General features: G+C 42.6%; 1 protein-coding gene and 2 long non-coding RNA genes across 5 annotated transcripts in view; 1 reads left to right on the top strand and 2 right to left on the bottom strand.

The window, feature by feature from the left end:
- Positions 1-4,611: 4,611 nt before the first annotated feature.
- LOC125744565 (uncharacterized) lies at positions 4,612-8,565 on the bottom strand. 2 transcript variants are annotated; one of them, XR_007398440.1, is made up of 3 exons: positions 7,528-8,565; positions 7,101-7,155; positions 4,612-6,041 (listed from the first exon to the last, which is right to left on the bottom strand). It is a non-coding gene; the product is annotated as an uncharacterized LOC125744565 (long non-coding RNA). The 2 variants fall into 2 exon arrangements; XR_007398439.1 differs by having other exon boundaries at positions 7,956-8,565.
- A 188-nt stretch (positions 8,566-8,753) lies between these two features.
- Positions 8,754-16,995, bottom strand: LOC125744557 (uncharacterized). 2 transcript variants are annotated; one of them, XR_007398437.1, is made up of 3 exons: positions 16,627-16,995; positions 9,023-12,811; positions 8,754-8,866 (listed from the first exon to the last, which is right to left on the bottom strand). It is a non-coding gene; the product is annotated as an uncharacterized LOC125744557 (long non-coding RNA). The 2 variants fall into 2 exon arrangements; XR_007398438.1 differs by having other exon boundaries at positions 8,754-8,862.
- Positions 14,489-19,918, top strand: part of LOC125744379 (sodium channel protein type 4 subunit alpha-like) — a 117,142-nt gene continuing 111,712 nt past the window's right edge. The window contains exon 1 of the mRNA XM_049016125.1: positions 14,489-15,048. The gene's annotated coding sequence lies outside the window, so the exon portion shown is untranslated. The remainder of the gene's footprint in view (positions 15,049-19,918) is intronic.

The following is a 19,918-nucleotide window of genomic DNA, read 5'->3' as shown; positions in this document are numbered from 1 at the left end:
AAACCTGACACATTTTGCGATACAAAAAGGGCTGTGGCCAGGGTTTGAAATATAGTTAGGTCTGGAACCCAGGGGTGGGGGTTAGGTCTTGCCAATCACATTATCGATACCATCCCCTGCCTTTTAAATTAATTAGTTTTATGAAATGCTAACCTAATTTTTTATTCAGGTGAATATTAAACTTCAAATTTTATTTTTAGCTCGTAAAAAATTACCAAGGTTTGAACCTCAGTGACCTCATAGCTGGCTATGGCTGCACGAAATATCGTTTCAGCATCGTCATTGTGATATGACAAGCATGATAATCATATCACGTTTGTCGTCACTCCATTGTGATGTGCACATGCATGATAATCACATCAAATTTGTTGCCATTCCATTGTGACGTGCACATGCATGATAATCATGTCACATTTGTTGTTAGCCCATTGTGATGTGCACATGCATGATAATCACATCACATTTCTTGCCACTTCATTGTGATGTGCACATGCATGATAATCATGTCACATTTGTTGTTATTCCATTGTGATGTGCACATGCATGATAATCATGTCACATTTGTTGTTATTCCATTGTGATGTGCAAATACATGATAATCACATCACATTTCTTGCCACTTCATTGTGATGTGCACATGCATGATAATCATGTCACATTTGTTGTTATTCCATTGTGATGTGCAAATGCATGATAATCACATCACATTTCTTGCCACTTAATTGTGATGTGCACATGCATGATAATCATGTCACTGTTGTTATTCCATTGTGATGTGCACATGCATGATAATCACATCATTTCTTGCCACTTTATTGTGGTGTGCACACGCACAATCATCATGTCATGTTTGTCATTACTACAATATGTCTGTTGACACAACTCACTGCACCACCACCAGCTTATTTGACACACTCTATTGGTAGGTACGTTCTATTTGGCTATAGTTTGTTTATAGTAATTTTATCTCCTTTTTTGTTTTATAAATATTGCATGCAATATTACTCACAGATATTATCACATATCGCAATGTGATATCATGCCGCCTTAATTACAAATATTATTAAAGGAGCATGCAGTTGCAGATGATTTAAGTCTATTTCTTGTTAAGCTCCTTTACAGGTGAGTCCAAAAGCCTGAACACACGTGTGTTCCAAGTGAAGAGAAGCATAACATAATTCTGTACACCATAAAAAATGGGGTGGTGTGTAGCTCAGCAACTTATGACTCTGTGATCAGATGGTCCCCAGTTCAAATGCCAGACTCAGCAGAGTGATTTCACAGGTGGTACCTTCAGTAAAGCCCTTAAACACCAAATGCTGCAGCTTTCTCAAAAAAAAAGCACTTTGGATAAAAGTGCAAAATAAATAAATGTTGTATCAGTCAACTGCAATGTTATGCAGCTTATAGTAAAAGGTAAGTGAAGTGAAAGACAATGAAGTAATAGGCTACATATCAGAAATTATGTGTTCAGCATCTCAACGTTTTTTCAAATTTCAGAAGGGAATTTTAAATTAACGCTGGGCGACATGCCAAAACAAATTATCACGATAATTTTTTACATCAGAGGACGTTAATAATTATCATGATATGGTTCATGAATCATTATTTTCAATAATAATTCATTAGCTCTTTACTTTTAGGCTTCATTTATGCTTAAATTCTCCTAGGAAGAGAACATGAAAAAGATGACAAACCGAACGGACTGTAAACTTAATTATCATTTAATAAATAAATCATACATATGTACATAAATACAGTATACGGGCGTAACACTAGTAACACAGTTGCCACCCACCTTGTATTGATAAATTAAAATGCTATGTCCCATTTTGAAGAAATAGGGGAAGCAACGGAAAGGTGCATCTTCCTATTATCGACTGTCTGTGCTTTTTTGCGCAGAGGCTAGGGAAGGAGCAAACAAAGTACTATTGAAAGTTCGTTCTACAATTCTAGAATAACGAAGGGTTTGGGGAAACGCTCGGGGACGTCTCTCCTGCTTTATTCACGTCGTTCCTTATGTTGTTCGTTATCGATCATTTTCGGGAAAGTCACCCCTATATGTAGACCAGTTCAAGCAAAAAGCAAATAATGTGGCTGCACACACAGAGCAGGGGGGTATTTTTCGTACGTGGATTACTCGTTTAGTTGGATGTAATTGTTGACGATTTGGCATGATCCTGGATCTGTCGATTTTTCAAAACTCTTGCTGGATGTGTTGTCATAGCAGCACATCCCAATCCTCAAACCTGGTCGGAGCAGGTTTGCTCTATGTAAACAAGGATTAGCTCACACACTTAATCAGTGTCCATGCATTGAAATCCAATCAGCCATGGCCTCCCCATTCATGAATGAGCGACCAATTGATATCAGTGCGCAAATTATAAGAAGAGAATTTCATACAGAGAGGGTTTTGCGCTATCGGCAACATCCTTTATTGCTCCCGGAGGAAATTCTTTTTGAAAGATACCGCTTTAGCCGAGGAGGGATATTGTACCTCAAAGATTTATTAACACCTTATATTCAGTATATATTTGATTTTTTATGTCAACAATTCTTTAAATAGTCATATACCAATGTTTACCAGTTTGAAGTATATTCTTGAACTTCACTTTAACCTGTTACCATGTTCTCATTGTACTTATGTTTGATCTGGAATTATGACATAGGCCTACAGTAAAATCTCGTTATAGTGGGATTTCACTTATAACGGACAAACGCTTTTAGCTGTAGTTTTGTTCGCTATAACGGACATGCAGGCTCCGCTTACAAGGCGCCTGTCGTGCCGGTGATATCCAGCTGTAATTTTGTTCGCTATAACGGATATGCAGGCTGCGCCCACAAGGCGCGTGGCGTGCCTGGATATCCAGCGCAGATACGTAGTCGGGAATATTAATAGCTACGCATCTGGTCAGGTAAAGTTGGATTACTACATGTACAATATAATAATCTATACCACAAGTGTGTCTGCTGGGGTGTGGCATGAGTAAATGGTGTCCTGTAAGTACAATGAACACTACTTTAATTTGTCTGCCAGTTTTTGCCAGCCATCTTTTCTCGTTTGGGCTGCTTTTGCTGTGTTACCCCTTGAGCATATTAGTTCTTGAAATTCTTCATATCCTTTTAATACAAGGCCCTGCTCCGCTTGCGTGAAAAGGTGCGCCCTTCCTTTCGTCATTTTGTTGCAGCCTATCAAAGACTTGCTGATCAAGTTTTCTAGACTCCATATATATGGGCTTTTCAAGCAGCTCGAGCGCGCGCAATCACCTCGGATGATTGGATTCAGCAAGACTAGTCTACTACACAGCTGCGTTTGAAAAACCGACTTATCCCGGATGAGTCTCACTGGCATTAACTCATCCAGGCATCTGATCTCGGATGATTTAAGCCACGTACGGAAAATTCCTCCCAGGTGTTAAGGAGCGAAAGTGGGCAGAAACGCAACCCAAAGCTGAGCAGCTGGCTGCAGCTCAGCCCCCTTGGGCTCCCTGATTACGGCGGGGGACAGTGTCGGACCTCTGGCATCCCAATCACTGCAGCTGATGGACACACGCTGCGCTTTGAGCGACAGCTGCTGTGTCGCGACGTCGATGAGCTACAAAGCTTACTATTCATTTTAAAAAATAAGTTTGTATTTATAAAAGAATCAGAAATCGACGGAAACGTTTTCTTGCGTTTATTCCTTGCCTCGTAAACGATTGTCCTGCTTCGGCATTATTGTTCAGGCTACACTTTTAGCTCGATGGTTGACGGATAAACCTTTAAAATAGATGCTTTCCCTATACTATATTTACAAAAGAGATAGACGCTTTTAAAAACAGAATTAAAATAAATCTCCTTTAAATTCTGCTTAAGTAGCCTAAATAGCTTATTAATTAACAATATATTTCTGTTATCACAGCAAGGTCAGGTGCAGCATCATTAAGCGTCAAGATCGCCGACAAGCTGTGACACGCGGACCCCTCCCGAACCCCCCTTCCGGTCCCCTACGGAGATCCCAACCTGAACAGTCACCCGGAGAAGTCTCACACATCTGTCGCGAACATCTCCTCTTCACTGATGCACTAATGGTACCTGATGTTCAGTCAGAGTGCCCCCGTCCCGTGAAAGGCGCAACTACAGATGCCCCCCTCCACCGTCAGAATCGATTAGAGGCGGCTCGCCATTGATGATTTGTTCAGTTCTGCTGTTGTCAGGCGAGCGGCCGCCGCTCTTATCGCGACCAGCAGGTGGCTCCGAGATCGGCGGCGCGTTTCAAACCCGGCCATAAATCACACCGGCGAGACAGAATATTAACGGCATCAAGAGGCACGTCAAGAAGTACACATGATGCAAGGAGCCTGGTTAGAAGTAACTTACTGAAAAAAAAACTACTGATCCAATCAAGGTTCTTTTTCAATCCAGCATCAGAAGTAGAAAAAAATTTAACTGTATTCAACGTATTACCCACCTACCCAACCTTTTGAATCAGGTGGGTTTTTTTAACGAGGTATCCTGTAGTTACAGAATAGTCACCACAGTAACCCACAACTCCAACCTCCACCTGTTTCCCAACACATACCTGTGTGTGGTCACCTTATATTGCGGCAATAACTAGTGCACATGCACAGATTATTCATAAGCAGTTACTTTATCATAATTCATTTCAATTTCAATTCTACAACAGTGTCGTTTACATGGATGTGTGGTGATACATTAAACATCATTAGAGAGAGAGATACAGAACAGGAGAAAGGAAAAAAAGGAAAGAAAGAAATTAAATAAAGAAAACCAGATGACAAAGGAGGATAGGAACCAAAAACTCCCAAGTACGGAGGAATAAAAACCTCAGGGGGTCTAAGGTCAACTGGCTACCCTACCCCCCTGCGCATACTAACATTACTGAAAACTTGTCATAAGGGCTGGATCGGTAGGTAGCACTACTGTCTCACGCTCCCCAGGGTGGAGGCTTGAATCCTGTTTGGGGGCTTTTCACTGGTTCTCCTACAACCCAGAGGCATGCAGAACTCGCATACACACTCTCATTTTTCTACTGCCATCGCAGGTGCTGTACATGCCCACTATTTATACCCCTGTAAAGATGTACATTTTCTATTTATTTATCACATGTTTATATTGTGCAGCTGTTCCTATAGTGCAGCTGTTCTGCACTTCCAGGTTAATCTAATACAGGCAGACTGATTAGCATCTCTATACTGCCCTTAGTGTGTTGGTGCATGTGCGTTTGCACTGAGGTAATGGCCTGGCATCCTGTCCAGGGGGTACCGCTGCCTTCTGGAAGATGGGTGGGTGTTTACTGTAAGCCTTCTCCTTACTCTGATGATGGGGCACCTGCTGATTCAAAGAAAGTCCAGCACCCGCCCACACAGCCAGACTGAAGAGAGAGCTGACGGGAGGCTGGTCCTCCTTAAGTCCCCGTGTCATAAATGGTCCAGGCAGGTGGCACCTCCGATCATGTCGCCGTGGTGACATGACGGGGGTGGGCAGCCTCTCCGAACCGTCTCGGTGGTGGTGGTCTAGATCATTCTGGGGGTCACAGTCGACCTGTCTGGCTCTATCTGGGTCGGGGGCATGGAAATGGATGAGGGTCAGACACGCGAGTCTTTTCAGACGTCTTCGTGTCTGTAGCCCGGACCGGAGAAAGCTTCCTGTACCCAGGGCTCAGCCGCTGGACACGGAAGGGATGATTTCAGCTGACAGGAATGCGTTTGGTGCAGCTCAAGGCAGATGGGAGACTGTGGCACTTATACTTTCTCGATTGTGGGCTTGGTGCTTCAGAAAGTGTTTAGAAAACATTAGGTGCTTATGAATTCGAGGGGGGCATCTGGGGCAGAGTATGAGAACAGCTCAGGTAGGAAACAAGTGGCTTCTTAAGCCTGCATTTATTGACTCATTGTAAATTTTGGTGTAACTTATGACCCAAGCTGCGATGGACTGGCATCTTGCCCAGGGTGAGCTCCTGCCTTTTGCCTTAAACTTCTTGGAACAGATGCTAGACTCCACCATTATTGGATACGTGGAGATGGATGGATGCAAAGGTTCTCTAAAGGGAGAAAGTTATGAAAATTCAAAAGGCCGCTCAGTGACAGGAGTCCTAAAAATCTTAGAACATAATTAGATTGGTCTGGGTTGGTGGCCCAGTTTGATACGCTTTCATGGGGCCCAAAATCTCTATCAATGCCAATGGATTGATGGGTCGATTATTGGATGGATAGATGGATGGATGTATTTTAATTATAGCTTTATTTAAAAAAAATGGCAGTCTGGATGCAGGACGTTTTGGTTTCCCTGACATTTTTATATCACTTACGGTGAAACACAGATATATAACCGCACGTACATGTCTTTTATTTACTTATTTATTTTTTTTAATTCTTCACATCTTTCACACTGGTGAAGAAGAACCCACTGAAACACAGAAGGATGACATCGCCACGGTAACAATGAAGTTCATTATTGGTCTCAGTTCAGCTTGCCTCACTACAGTAAATGACTCCTTTCTCAAATAATTAAAGCTGGAATAAGCAGGATGAACACAGATGCTGCAGGATATGATTTCAATGGCCTTTTTAAACAAATAAGCAGATCTGTTTTTATCCGTGTATTAATTCCTCTCAATGTATTACTGTAAGTCAATCTCAAACATTCCCTGACATAATAGATGTGCTATAGAAAGGCTGACAAAGCAGGGTCTTGTATCCAGGCCACCTGATCCTATATAGCACCCCCTACATCTGTGGGGTGGCAATAAGCTTAATCAGTTTAAACATGTGCCTATCTTACACAGCTAATAGGTTAATGTGCTTTGCTAGTCACTCTACAAGGGAAATGCTTTACGCTTTTGATTAAGACTTGAACATAAATAAAAAGAGAGGTCATTTTACTCGATAGATGTTTTGGGGTGGTGTGTGACTGATTTGGGCACTGGGCCATTGACCAGAAGATCAGAGGTTTGAATCCCAGGGTTGACAGAGTGGTTTCGCCACTCTATGAGCGACCCCTCCCCAGTTGCTCCAGGGACTGTCTGACCCTGCCTTGGAAAAAGGGTCTGATAAAAAAATGTAGAATGTCATGCTGTATTGAGGTCGTTTTTTCCGCACCTTTCTAATGGGTTGGAGTCTTGCCCCGTTGCCTTACAGACAGAAAGTTCAATTGCTGGGGGAAAAAAAGAAAAGAAAAAATAGGATTGATGCCAATTAACCAGGGACCGCACTCTTATTCAGAAAGGGCAGCTGTGTATGTGGGTATTCACTGCGACACCCTAATTAGTTTACTAATTAGAGGGCTGATTGGCTGAAGAGCACTAACATCTGGGTTTGAACAGCTGACCTAAAGGTTACCCCAAAAACCCACATCCACACCGGCCCTTAGATTGCTAACCCCTGGAATAAACCCTGTTAAGGATGATAATTAAATGATGCCCTTAATACATATAAATAAACATGCAACAAAAAAACAGACGTTTAATTCAGCACGGGATAGAGACAATGTTAAGGGTATGTCTGCATGATGGAAGAAATCAGTCACCTGTGCATGGTCTCCACAGAGGAGAGAGCGGGGAATTCAGCACCAGAAACTGTCCCTAATGTTCTAAGCCGTTAACCTATACAGCCAGCAGCAGCATAAAGGTCATGGAAAGCAGAGAGTAGAGTCCTCAGTGGGTCATTATAACAATACAATACAGCAGCCCAGTGCATTGTTCTCAAAATTCAACCAAATGTCAGAGGAATATTTCTGCCTTTATAAAGGCCTGACCTCTAATCTCAAGTGATGCAACAAGCAGTTTACAGAACTGAATAGTAGAATAGTGATACTTTATTAATCCCCATGGGGAAATTCCCTCTTCACCTACCCCATCTTTCTCTCCATGAAACACACAGACACATATACAGATGAGAGCAAACTTGGGGGTCACAGCTCAGAGGGTTAAGGGCTTTGATCAAGGGCTCACGCACATGTGACTATTCAGCGGAGGCTGGGGCTTGAACTGGTAACCTTCTGATCAGGCACAGAGGCTTAGCCTACTGAGTCTTTGCTTTTTCATCCATCTGTTCCCACTCCTGGTAAGAGGTCCGCCATCACATTGCTTAACCCAGTGTTTACCATTCTGATCCACGGGTAACCCACAGTCAGTCCATGTTTTTGTTCCCTCAGAGCTCCATGCCAGAAAGTCCACATTTCGAGCGAAAACGAGGACTGTCTGTCGATCCCCAAGGACCAGACTGAGAAAGACGGGCTTATCCTGATTGTTATTGACAAGCATCTCCCAATCCCCATCCACACCATGATGTCGATGAAGTTGGTCATCAAGACCAGAGCACGACCTGCAAGACTAATAGGAACATGTCGTTAACCAAAGAGGAGGACGCCACACCAGCATCGATGTTCTCAGTGAGGACTGGTAACAGAAAGGTCACAGCCGTGTTGCACTGGGAGAATGTCATCACAGTAGTGTGGGGTAGTAGGTTGGGCTCTGACTCAGGGTTCGGCATGTGGCTCTGTATAATAGGACTGGAAGTTCACGGGTTGAAATCCCATGGATGGCAGAGTAATTTCATGACTGGGCTCTTGAGAGAGAGAGAGAGAGAGAGAGAGAGAGAGAGAGAGAGAGAGAGAGAGAGAGAGAGAGAGAGAGAGAGATGTGAGCTACAATTAAATGGAAACCTTAGGTGCCTCCCTACACAGCAGGAGGCAGAGGGACTACTAGCTGCTAAGGCAATAACAGGGACCAGAGGGAGGAAACGACTTGCCAATCAGGGTGACAGATGTTCCATATTTCAGGAGAGCTGAGAGTCATGCTTTGGTCCTGTGCATTCTGATGATGGCTTCAGAGCAGAAGGTGAGACCCCACTCTCCTTTCCTCTGGCTCCACAAAGTTACCATGAATGGTTCAGTCACAGACATGTGGGAAGCACATAATCAACTCATTTATCAGCAAATCAAAATAGAATCCAGTTTAACGACAGACCCACAAAATTCCACACAATACTCAAGATAAATATTATTTAAAATAAGCCCTCACCAGATGATGTCCTTTTTGACTTCATCCTGACACCACCATCGATTTATGCTGGAATTCCATTCTGCCTCTTCGTGAAGCATTTCTAGTTTGGAATAGAGCTAAAGAGAAAATAAGTTGAGGCAAACACGAGGAAACTCCCACCTAGAAACTGGCTTGTTGTCCTTTTGCTGTATTTCACTTAATATTCCGACTGAGGCTTTAGAGGAAAGATCTGGCTTAACTGCAGGATAAGGAGGACCAGCCATTTGCATACCAAGTCCATTTGGCACAGTCCATTTATCAAAATGGTTCTCTCATGTTTGGACTCTTCTGTCAATTCCCTAGACCCATCATACATCATTTGCTGGTTGTCCTCTCCAGAATACTGACCATGTTGTCAGTACCGAGCTTAGAAGCTGGGGCAAGTGGTCTCACCGAGGACCCGAGTCGGACGATGCCTCAGGAGTGTCATTTGCTGAGCGGCTGGAGGATGGGCCTGAAGGGGAGGGGCTGTGTCATCCAGCACAAGATGGGAGAGAAATTGAGTACAGAACGGCCATCCGTGATTTAAGCAGCACAGCAAGGGGAATGACGAAACCAGTGGGGGGGGGGGGGTGGGGTTGACCCACCAGATAACAGCTGCAAGTGAATCAATTCCATTAATTCTGCAGCAGTTAAAGGTCTGAGTTACGGAGTAGGCGGCAACAGCAGTAAGCCGTTGTTGCTGTACTTCATACACGTCAACCGAAAATGGTGAGAATGTTTGGTGAGAAATGGTCAGAAAAGTTGTAGAATGTTGTCAAAACTGCGAGCTACTTACAGTAGTGGTGTTTGGTTAGTGATGTGTGGTTAGTCGTGTGTGGTGTGGTTGGTGGTGTGTGGTTAGTCATGTGTGTTGAATGGTTAGTGGTGTGTGGTTAGTCATGTGTGGTGTGGTTAGTGGTGTGTGGTGTGTGGTACATGATTAGTGGAGTGTGGTTAGTGGTGTGTGGTTAGTCGTGTGTGGTGTGGTTAGTGGTGTGTGGTTAGTCGTGTGTGGTGCATGGTTAGTGGTGTGTGGTTAGTGGTGTGGTTAGGGGTGTGTGGTTAGTGGTGTGTGGTGCATGATTAGTGGAGTGTGGTTAGTGGTATGTGGTTGGTTGTGCATGGTTAGTGGTGTGTGGTTAGTGGTGTGTGGTTAGTCATGTGTGGTGTGGTTAGTGGTGTGTGGTTAGTCGTGCATGGTTAGTGGTGTGTGGTTAGTCATGTGTGGTGTGGTTAGTGGTGTGTGGTTAGTGGTCATGGTTAGTGGTGTGTGGTTACTGTAGTTGTGTGTGATGTGGTTAGTCATGTGTGGTTAGTGGTGTGTAGTTAGTCATGTATGGTGCATGGTTAGTGGTGTATGGTTAGTCGTGTGTGGTGCATGGTTAGTGGTGTGTGGTTAGTGGTGTGGTTAGGGGTGTGTGGTTAGTGGTGTGTGGTGCATGATTAGTGGAGTGTGGTTAGTGGTATGTGGTTGGTTGTGCATGGTTAGTGGTGTGTGGTTAGTGGTGTGTGGTTAGTCATGTGTGGTGTGGTTAGTGGTGTGTGGTTAGTCGTGCATGGTTAGTGGTGTGTGGTTAGTCATGTGTGGTGTGGTTAGTGGTGTGTGGTTAGTGGTCATGGTTAGTGGTGTGTGGTTACTGTAGTTGTGTGTGATGTGGTTAGTCATGTGTGGTTAGTGGTGTGTAGTTAGTCATGTATGGTGCATGGTTAGTGGTGTGTGGTTAGTCGTGTGTGGTGTGGTTAGTGGTGCATGGTTAGTGGTGTGTGGTTACTGTAGTCGTGTGTGGTGTGGTTAGTCGTGTGTGGTTAGTGATGTGTGGTTAGTTATTATATGTAGAAAAGTAACTGATCTACTCAAATCCATTCGCACTCTCTGTAAGATGGAGAAACTGGGATGAGCTTCTGTGCAACCCTACCGTGGCGTCTCAGCGGAGGGGCTACTCCGTCCTTGTTGGTCGGATAAACAGAGACATAAAAATGAGGCATCTCTCTCATGTTATTTTCCTGAAAATTGCAGTTTCCCAGTTTGTGTTGTACATTTTCATATTTTCACTTCTTAATGACTAATGAATGGGCTCGGGGTTCCTGGTCATGGGAATACTAGCCCAGAAGAATTCGAGAATGAATGAATAGGTTTTCTCCAAATCAGCACAATCCCCACCTGGTTGTACACTTCGATTTTACTGGGAGCTAAAAGCATCTTGGGATGCTGAAGATATCCTTTGGGGTTTGCTGATGTTCCAGATAGTAACCAGATGTTCCATTTGTAATGTCTGTGAGAACCTCAGAGAAGCTGACTTCAGCCAACTCAGCATTGGTTGTTTTTCTTGTTTGGTATTTTGGTTCTGTAACTACACGGACAGTTCATGTGCCCCTCATGTGCCCTTCAACTTAGTGTGCTGATGCCCAACTAATGGCCACAAATATATGAAGGCATTTTGTACCGGAAAGAAAAATCTGAGAGATTAATTTTATTTTTAGCACAAATGGCCAAGAATAAAACCGAAGAGTGAAAAGCTAAAAACGATTTCCTGTCGTCCTGCTGCTGTAGTTCAATAATAATTGTTGGGAACGCCGTCGTCGTGACCGCGTCTCTGGAAGGGGGTGGAGTGGACAGGAAATGGAAGGGCTCACCCCACGGGGTTTAAGAGGGCCAGCAATGAGAGCCGGAGGAGAAAACCTGTCCTCCTTCGTACTGTTTTACCTCAGAGACAATCAGTTGTAGCGGCGGGAGCTTCGGACCACGCCGGCCGGTTCCCATTGTGCTGATTGCGGCTCTTCGGTGTTATTGCTAGTCGACCCCACAGAACGAAAAGAAAGGAGCATCTGGTTGCCCCTGTCTTCGCTAACAGGATGAGAGATGCACAATAATGGAAAAGATGATTTAACAAGTTAGTATCAACATTAGACGTTATAAATGTAAATATAGCCCATATGGTTCCAAAATGACTAAAATGCTTAAATTCATATAGGCTACTTACTTTTAAATTTATGCTAGTTTTTGATTTTGTTATATATACTATCAAAATGATCATGTTTTAATTTGAAATCTTTAAAGTATCTCTATAATGATGCGGTAAGCTTTGGCCGTCATGCTGATTTGTTTTGCAGTTGTTGAGAATGTTCTGGAAGGAGCGATAACCCAGCACTGTGACAACTCAGTCGGCATCTCCGCAAGTCACCCTCCGATGCCTGCAGACTGATCCAGTACTGGGTCGAGTTAAGGACGGAGCCAGCCCCAGGAAAAATGAAACACAATGCAGTGCATAGTCCAAAAAACAACAGTACATGCCCAAGATGGCATATCAGTGCACTGTGGCCAGCTGCACAAACCCCAGTGGTGGCATTTCAACCCCCATTCCTAGAGGTAATGAGCAGCAGTGCTACACACCACAACATCCAGCACCAGGGGACCTCCAGAAGTGTATAGGTCAGGTCCAGAGAGTAAAAATCCAAACCACAATTTTCTTTCAACCAACTAATTGAGTAATTAGCATCACAGTTACAGAGTACGCAACTGGCTGGTTGAAACAAAATCTTGGTCAGGATTTTTACTCTCTGGCCCTGTGTACCATCTGAGGATGTGTCTTCAATATTAAAACACTTGTAGCAGCTGCCAATCTGTTTAACAGTGCGCACTTTAAGCAGCTCCAGCAATGAAGGGGAATGCAGAAATGATCCTGCAGGCGTGCCAGAGTGTGCAGAGCTCTGCAGACCCCCCGTAGTATGCTCTCCTTTACGTCTCTGTGTCTGCCGTCTGCTGCAGGCCATGTCTGATTCCTCTCACTGATTTTGACGCATGTAAAATAAAAGGAATCCTATCACACAATTAAATATATGCCGTATATGTGCCTATATAGCAGTGGTTCTCAAACTCGGTCCTTGGGACCCACTGCCCTGCTTGTTTTCCTCCTATCCCTGCCCTACACACAAGTCCCAGCTGTCTTTCAGCTTCTGATAGACTGAACACACCTGATCCAGGTAATCGGCAGTGTGTAGGGCAGGGATAGCTAGAAAACAAGCAGGGCAGTGGGTCCCGAGGACCGAGTTTGAGAACCACTGCTATATACCTTCAACGTACATTTCATTTTTAAAAATTATGATAAATATGACACAAAAGCAAGTTACAAGGAGCAGTCCTTATCTCAAGGAACCATTTAATGTCTGAAATGTTAATAGCAAAGACAACTGAAGACTGTTCTGTTTAAAAATTAATTGATTGATTCAAAAATCATTTGATTGATCCATTGTGTCTGCATAAATAGACTACATACCAGTACGTAAAGTATCGCCCATAAGTATTCTTTCACGACTGGCATCCCATCCAGGGTGTCCTCCAGCCTTGTGCCCTGTGCCAACTAGAATGAGCTTCAGGCCGCTGTGACTGTGCACTGGATAAGTGCTTATTGAGAAGGACAGCAGAGATGAAGGACGAGATGCCAGAAAGTAAATTAAAAGCTGAAGAGGTGTGGCGATATCAAATGCTGTAATCTGTGGTGGTTTGGCATGTAGTACTTTTGAAATCCACACACACACATACACACATTAAACACTTAGTTTAAATCCAAATATATTTCGATATTTTATGCTATTTTAGTTAGCGTTCCCACATTGAAAGAGTTTGTGACTATGTTAACAATGCTTAGGGATGGTATTATCTCGATGTTAGCGTGCTTATTTTCCATCTCACTGACTAATGTGACAATGAATTATGTCCGCCGCTAGAGGGCAACGTAAGCTCAGGTTTGTCCGACCTCTAATTGGGAGTCAAGGTATCCCCTCCGTTTATTTAAACTTGTGGCTTGTGTTTTTAAAAGGCGGACACAAATCAGAAAGCGATCTATAATTACTGCCATGCCTTGGTATAAATAAACAGCAATAAACAGGAAATAGATACCTGCCACATTAACAGATTACGTGTACTACTTTAAACAAATATTTTCACATAAATATAAAAAATTTTGTTGAAATGTTGAAAATTTCCTGCAGTTTACATTGCAGAGACATTAATCAGGCTTAAAGTATAGCAGTCTGCTTACCGCTAAATGCTAAAACGTGTCATAGTGATAACCTGCATTCAGATACCAGCTTTTCATAACCCTATTGTGTATGAAACATTAAATGAAACACGACGGCTGATTGCAACACCACGTCTCCCAAAAACAGCTGTCACTGTGACAATCACCGAAAGACTGCGCGGATTAGAGCGCTTTCATAATAAAAGATATTTTAAATACTAAGTGGATAAGAATTAGCGATTTGCTTTGCGCTTTTTGCGCGTTACTAATTGGCTACAATTATACTTAGATATTGTAACAATGATAAGAAAATGATAATCACTTGGAAACGCTATGCACATACTCCGTATTTCCAGAGGTGTTACTTAAGTTATTGTTGTTGGGTCTTGGGATGAAACACACACGCGCGCGCGCACACACACACACACACACACACATGCGATCGTCGGTTCTCCCATGCCGAGTAGGCGTCACCCCGGGACATCTGACTTCCTCACTTTGGCGGCTCAAGGGCAATCAAAATGTTTGGATGCATTTTCATATAGGCTTTCAGACGCACTTTCTAAGCCGCGTATGCAATACAGCAGGGCACTAAATGTGTTTCCCCTCGGACTACCTTAAGAAATAAAAGAAAACTGGGAGAAATCTGCGCTGAAGACGCCTGATTTGCGAAACAATATACTTAGACACATGTATAGGAAACCGTTGATAGAATATCAACATAAGTCCTCGCTGGAAGAGACCCATTTTCCTATGTTCCCAAGAAAACGGGATTTAATAATTGCTGCTGCGTTTCAACAGATCTGGTATTCGATGTAGCTGAGAGAAAAGAGAACGTTTTTAATTTTATTTTTTATCGGGAAAGTTTTCAGAATGAGGAATGAAGAAAGAATACCTGGTCATGGCATTAACGTGGGTGTTCCATGTCTCTTAATGGACATTTAAAAAAAAATTAAATACGACGTTCACTCTGGATGCAACGCTGTAAAAACAGGAGTTTCACATGTAAGTGCGATATTTTCTTACGTCTGTAGCGCTGCGCTTGTGTGCTCCTTACAACTTCAATGCTGTTTATTGGTTTTTAAAGTTTTGTTACGTTAGTACTTTCAAAGACGTCATTTGGGCAACATCAACTGGAGTTTGATGGAAGATGTTTCTATTGCTGGATTTAAATTTAAAACACTTACAGGTTTTTGTGTGTGCGATTTTATAGAATCAAAGCGTACTGCCTTTATGCATTTAATCCATCAATATTATAGACACTGGATATAAAATATCAGATTAGCTTCATAAATGAATTTTCTCCAACAAGGAAGACTAGTGATTATATATTACGCTTATAATGAGTTAATTATAACTCCAAACTAAGTCAAGTTAATTCATCTAGTTTTTAGATGCGGATTTTTACGCGATATGTCTACATATTATTGATATTGTTGATATAGGCCTATTAATATATTTCGGGATATGAAATGATTTAATAATGATATTAATTTGAATAAGGGTCTCGAAATTGTAATTCAACCCTACGCTGATGCCCCCCACACTACTCCCTCCTTATACGTATCGTGGAAATCACGGTCGTGCTCTCTCCTTTCCCTAATTATGCTTATAGTGCCGCGTTTTTCCTGATTGCGTTTGCTAAAAAAGTTTCATAATTTAAAACCTTATTTATACTCGATGCGAACAGTCGTGTCCGTCCACTTTGGAAACGCTGGTCTTTGCTCGGTGTAAAACATAATGAGACTATTTTAGTGTCGCATGCAAATATTGCCCCAGTATAAGTGTGATGGGGGAAAAACAGCTCACCTGGTTGCGTGAGCTCGCGCGCGCGTGTGCATACTTGCCTGCGTGCTGCTACTTCGGTTTTACATTAAATGCACGGTATTTGCCAGTATTCATAGACATCACAGAGTCAAATGCTCTGAAAACAAAAGCCGCATCTGTTTAAATACTGAAATATAAAACGACAGCGTGTACAATGCCGTGTAGTTTACATCACGTTGCGCTTAAACAAACAACAACAGGTGTCTTCTGACTGCATTGCATTTCGACTTTAGAGTCCAGAAACGGTGTGTATAAGCTGACAGCAGGGTTAGGGACTGACTGCCCGAGCAGCGAATGCAGGGCAAACCCAGCGCGGAAGCAAAAAAACACCCTGTTTACAGAAATCTGCCTTTAAATAGTTACTGATCGCTGTCCTTCAGTCTACGGTGCTGAAAGTTCGACGGTTGCGAGTAAAATTTTGTTCTGAGCACATTTTTAATCAAATCATGACCCGCGTTGTTAATGCAGCCTACTTCATATATTATCAAAATCAGGAAAATCTCGGCTAAGTTCAGGCATCGCATAAACCACTTTTATTATCAATAAGTACCTTAATCATTATTTGTAACAAAGATATGAATAACAGTAAAATGCAACAGCAACCTTGATGACGACAACAATAACGACATCAACAGCAATAACAACGAGAATAATAATAACAACAACAACAACTATAATAATAATAATAATAATAATAACAATAATAATAATAATGGTGACGATGCTTGGAAGCTATTAAGTCAAATGAAATCTCACCAGTAAATGAATATAAACGGATCCGTAAAATTCCAAATGGAACTTGGAATTGCAGTTATTAAGAAGTGAATCAGCGAATGTATTGCGCTGTAACCCAAATCCATCAATCCATCAGAGGTTACGCTGTTACGTTATGCATATCACTAGGGTCCGTTAAAAATAATGTTTCTAAAAAGACGTCTTGCACGACCCGGGGGGTTGGGACTTGGCATAATAAGAGATTCACGCCGACATGAAAAATGTGGAGTGCAGGAGCAGATCGTGCACGCTGTTCTGCTTGGTGCGTTTTTGGTGTTGCTCACGGGTGGGGGTCATCTGCTTGCATGTCTCGGCCAACAGTAGGCAGGAAATAGTGGACGTGTTAAATAGATTTCTTTAACTGGCCCGCTTTTAAATATGCTTCACCAAATGGCTTGACAGACTTCTCCATGCCACATGTCACGGCTTTATTAAAGACCTTTTGCGTTGGAATAAAACTGTTAAAACCTCAAGCTGGTGATGAAGTTATTTGGAAAGGATTTATAGCTCAGGACATAATTGCACGAATTAACAAGTGCCTTTGATTAAAGCTAGTTTTGTTCGCTGTGTAATGTTTACATAATAGCCATCTATGCAGCTGCATTCATTTTAAAATGTAATTAAAAGAAAAGACATCACAGGCAGCCGTTGCAGTTTACTACATTGTAAACATAATTTTAAGAACTGTAAGAGTGTATTAAAGGTTTTGGTGGTTTGATTTACTTCATTAAAATAATAGAAACAAACAAGACATTTTCTTGGTTGTATTTTTAGGCAGAACCATGATTGATGACCTTATATTTGGCAGCAGTGTAAGTTTGTTTAATAAAACTGTCACTGGTAGTGGCGTGTGTGTATAAATATGCATCCACCCATTCATTTTCTGACTGCTAATCCTGGTTAGGTGGGCGAGGGGGTGTGTGTGGGGGGGGGGGGGGGGGTGGAGCTTATCCCAATTTAGAGACGCCAGTTACTGCTGCCGTAACTGCTTGTCTTTGGACTGCGGGAGGAAACCCGAGCACCCAGAGTGAACCTAGGCGACGGAGAAAGGTTTCAAGAGGACTTTCTCCCAATAGTGCAACAACAGGCAAAGTACCACCCACTGAGCCACTCTAATATACATTAGATATGACCCCCCCCCATCCCCCAGAAATATCTTTCGGCTCAACCTCTGAATATAGATATACTCGTTCACATATCCAGAAAAACAGATACGTGTGTATCTCTGCGTGGGGGACGTTTGCCCATGCATACTCTGCTCTCTCTCTCTCTCTCTTACAATTCATTATATTTTATGATTTTATTATGCTTCATTATATATTCAAGAGATACATTTATCTGATTAATGTCCTTGCAATGTAAACTGAAGTTAATCTTTTGGCACTATGTAGATGAAGCCTACGCCCTGAAGATTGCTTTGCCCGGATTTTCTTAGCAGGGATTTGGGATTGATTGGATTGCCCGTAATTCCGAGTAATAGTGCGAGAATCCACTTCCTGGTTCTGATCCACAAAGGCATAGGGCCAGCGCGATTTCGGCCCGGCCGGCTGGCGCCTAGCTGAAGCAGGTCACGGGTGACAGAGAGGGATGACCTTGGACTTTGTTTGCTGCGCGTAATACATCGGTGACACGCGCTGGACGAGGCCACGCCTCCCCCCCCCCCCGCTCCAGCCGAAGCTCAGGCCTCCTGGCGTCTCCATGCCGCGGCTCCCATCTGAAAGCCCGTCCCTCGGTTAGCGCGCCTCTCAGACGGATTTCCCCTGCAGTAAAGGGGCACCTTTAATCCACTTTATGTCTTCTGTTATCCACAAGTTATTTTTTTTGGGGGGGGGGGTCACCTTTAAAACGAGTTATGTTCTGTTGCAAAGCAACAAAGCATTTAAGAAACTTCAGATTTAAGAAACTTCTTTTTCTTAATGACTGCGCAACCCGCTTGTCCTATTCGGGGGGGGGGGGGGGGGGGGGGCACCCACACACACCACTCACATCCAAGGGGAGTTTGGTAACTCCAATTAACATCAGCACGTTTTTGGACTGTGGGGGAAAACGGAGTACCCAGGTTGACACGGGGAGAACATGCAAACACTACATACAGAGAACCCTGGCAGAGACTCGAACCCGGGTCCCAGAGGTGTGAGGCAACAGTTCTAACCACTGCACCACCATGCTGCGATGCGTGTACAGTATAATACAAAGGGTTAGTTATTCTTATAAAAGCTTTTGATTTTTTCCTGTGAATTAAGTGTTTTGGCTAGAAAGGTGTAGATCTACGTTGGTGCAAGAGCAGATGTGAAAATGCGTATACCAAGAGTCTAGTGTTTTGCTGTCACATGTAGCCAGCACAGTCAAGTTCATGAACAGTTCTGAGCTTTTGTTCCTCTTCTAGGTTATCCAGGATGTCACCATGTGTGTGCTTCCCCAAATTAAATTAAAATAATATGAAATAATAAAAGTACTACATACACTGGAGTTCAGAAGTTTGGAATCACCCAGAATATTTCACGTTTTCTTTGTAGTTCCTTCCTGCTGAGGAACAGGAGTTAGATACCAAACCATAATTGCTTTTATATGTATGTTTTTAAAAAGGAAACAAAGTGAAATGGTTGTCCTAGCAACCCTCTACTAGTTTATATTATAATTATAATGATAATACTTTGGAGCAGTGTCAGTGTGGTCTGTGGCCTCGTCCACATGGTACGTACATCTCTTCTTGCAGTCTCATGCCCATGCATTTCCAGGGCATTGTCCTGTCCCATTTCTTTATTTGGAAAGTGCAGGTAGCTATGATGAGCCCTTCTGCATCGGGACACTTAGCCCTATAATAATGGTGCAAATGGTTCATTAAGAATGAGCCCTACGTCTATTTGTTGGTCTTACTAAAAATAATTAATGTCTAAGGATTCGTCTAACTTTAGTTTCTGGTTACGCTGGCTTCTTCATAAATCAAAGAAACCTTCAAAACAATTGAAATGAGAAAATAATTGTTAGCATGTCATGTTGTATTACATAAATGATAATAATAACTGATTTATTTATTGACAAGTGCTCCTGTCAGACCTGCAGGGGTGTAATCAGAATGAGAGAGAAGGGGCAGCCCTGTCAGGCACAGAATGTGTGTGGGTGACCCTGAACAAACTGCTCTGAATATTAGTTTATTAGTTATTTTTTTGATCACAATCTTACAGATGCTGTAAATTAATTTATCAGGATATTCTGTTACAACTTTACAGCAATGCGAAACTAAAAAAAGTGATTATTTCTTATTTATTGGTTA

The sequence above is a fragment of the Brienomyrus brachyistius genome, chromosome 1 (genome assembly GCF_023856365.1).
Source record: "Brienomyrus brachyistius isolate T26 chromosome 1, BBRACH_0.4, whole genome shotgun sequence".
In the NCBI taxonomy this organism is placed as follows: domain Eukaryota; kingdom Metazoa; phylum Chordata; class Actinopteri; order Osteoglossiformes; family Mormyridae; genus Brienomyrus; species Brienomyrus brachyistius.
The sequence above is the reverse complement of the archived record's forward strand: the minus strand, read 5'-3'. Positions and strand labels throughout refer to the sequence as shown.